General features: G+C 52.6%; 1 protein-coding gene across 3 annotated transcripts in view; it reads right to left on the bottom strand.

Annotated features, from left to right (window-relative positions):
* Positions 1 to 2,500, bottom strand: part of LOC144488079 (tripartite motif-containing protein 46-like) — an 85,949-nt gene that overhangs the window by 36,983 nt on the left and 46,466 nt on the right. The window lies entirely within an intron of this gene.

Raw genomic sequence — 2,500 nt, 5'->3', positions numbered from 1 at the left:
AAAGAGAGTGGAAGAGAGAAAGAGAGTGGGAGAGAGAAAGAGAGTGGGAGACAGGGAGAGACAGGGAGAGACAGAGAGAGACAGAGGGAGACAGAGGGAGACAGGGGGAGACAGGGGGAGACAGACAGAGAGAGATGGAGGGAGAGTGGGAGAGAGAGTGAGATGGAGGAGAGAGAGAAGTGGAGAGAGAGAGGGAGGGGGAGAGAGAGAGAGGAGTAAGAGAGTGACGGAAGGGTGAGACTGTGAGATGGAGGGGTCCCAGAGGGAGGGGAAGAGGAGGGGGTTTGAGAGAGAAAGGAAGGGGGTCAGATGGAGTGCAGAGAGTGAGGAAGTAGGGGAGAGGGTGGTGGGGGAGAGAGAGAGAGGGAGAGGGAGAGAGAGAGAGAGAGAGAGGAGTGAATGGGAAGGGGTTTGGGATTGGGATTGTGTACAATAGGAGTGAATGGGAAGGGGTTTGGGTCCATTGGGATTGTGTACAACGGGAGTGAATGGGAAGGGGTTTGGGTCCATTGGGATTGTGTACAACGGGAGTGAATGGGAAGGGGTTTGGGATTGGGATTGTGTACAATGGGAGTGAATGGGAAGCGGTTTGGGTCCATTGGGATTGTGTACAACGGGAGTGAATGGGAAGGGGTTTGGGTCCATTGGGATTGTGTACAATGGGAGTGAATGGGAAGGGGTTTGGGATTGGGATTGTGTACAGTGGGAGTGAATGGGAAGGGGTTTGGGATTGGGATTGTGTACAGTAGGAGTGAACGGGAAGGGGTTTGGGATTGGGATTGTGTACAATGGGAGTGAATGGGAAGGTGTTTGGGTCCATTGGGATTGTGTACAATGGGAGTGAATGGGAAGGGGTTTGGGATTGGGATTGTGTACAGTGGGAGTGAATGGGAAGGGGTTTGGGTCCATTGGGATTGTGTACAGTGGGAGTGAACGGGAAGGGGTTTGGGATTGGGATTGTGTACAGTGGGAGTGAACGGGAAGGGGTTTGGGATTGGGATTGTGTACAGTGGGAGTGAACGGGAAGGGGTTTGGGATTGGGATTGTGTACAATGGGAGTGAACGGGAAGGGGTTTGGGATTGGGATTGTGTACAGTGGGAGTGAACGGGAAGGGGTTTGGGATTGGCATTGTGTACAATGGGAGTGAACGGGAAGGGGTTTGGGATTGGGATTGTGTACAATGGGAGTGAACGGGAAGGGGTTTGGGATTGGGATTGTGTACAATGGGAGTGAACGGGAAGGGGTTTGGGATTGGGATTGTGTACAGTGGGAGTGAACGGGAAGGGGTTTGGGATTGGGATTGTGTACAGTGGGAGTGAACGGGAAGGGGTTTGGGATTGGGATTGTGTACAATGGGAGTGAACGGGAAGGGGTTTGGGATTGGGATTGTGTACAATGGCAGTGAATGGGAAGGGGTTTGGGATTGGGATTGTGTACAGTGGGAGTGAATGGGAAGGGGTTTGGGATTGGGATTGTGTACAATGGGAGTGAACGGGAAGGGGTTTGGGATTGGGATTGTGTACAATGGCAGTGAATGGGAAGGGGTTTGGGATTGGGATTGTGTACAGTGGGAGTGAATGGGAAGGGGTTTGGGATTGGGATTGTGTACAGTGGGAGTGAATGGGAAGGGGTTTGGGATTGGGATTGTGTACAGTGGGAGTGAATGGAAAGGGGTTTGGGATTGGGATTGTGTACAGTGGGAGTGAACGGGAAGGGATTTGGGATTGGGATTGTGTACAGTGGGAGTGAATGGGAAGGGGTTTGGGATTGGGATTGTGTACAATGGGAGTGAACGGGAAGGGGTTTGGGATTGGGATTGTGTACAGTGGGAGTGAATGGGAAGGGGTTTGGGATTGGGATTGTGTACAGTGGGAGTGAATGGGAAGGGGTTTGGGATTGGGATTGTGTACAGTGGGAGTGAACGGGAAGGGGTTTGGGATTGGGATTGTGTACAACGGGAGTGAACGGGAAGGGGTTTGGGATTGGGATTGTGTACAATGGGAGTGAATGGGAAGGGGTTTGGGATTGGGATTGTGTACAGTGGGAGTGAATGGGAAGGGGTTTGGGATTGGGATTGTGTACAACGGGAGTGAACGGGAAGGGGTTTGGGATTGGGATTGTGTACAGTGGGAGTGAATGGGAAGGGGTTTGGGATTGGGATTGTGTACAATGGGAGTGAACGGGAAGGGGTTTGGGATTGGGATTGTGTACAACGGGAGTGAACGGGAAGGGGTTTGGGATTGGGATTGTGTACAGTGGGAGTGAACGGGAAGGGGTTTGGGATTGGGATTGTGTACAACGGGAGTGAACGGGAAGGGGTTTGGGATTGGGATTGTGTACAGTGGGAGTGAACGGGAAGGGGTTTGGGATTGGGATTGTGTACAACGGGAGTGAACGGGAAGGGGTTTGGGATTGGGATTGTGTACAGTGGGAGTGAACACAGGCTGGGTCACCAGTCCATGATCTCCTGCCAGAGGGGGCACTCCAGGCCCGAACTGG

The sequence above is a fragment of the Mustelus asterias genome, unplaced genomic scaffold, assembly GCF_964213995.1.
Source record: "Mustelus asterias unplaced genomic scaffold, sMusAst1.hap1.1 HAP1_SCAFFOLD_1280, whole genome shotgun sequence".
In the NCBI taxonomy this organism is placed as follows: domain Eukaryota; kingdom Metazoa; phylum Chordata; class Chondrichthyes; order Carcharhiniformes; family Triakidae; genus Mustelus; species Mustelus asterias.
This window is presented reverse-complemented; position numbering and strand designations above follow the sequence as displayed.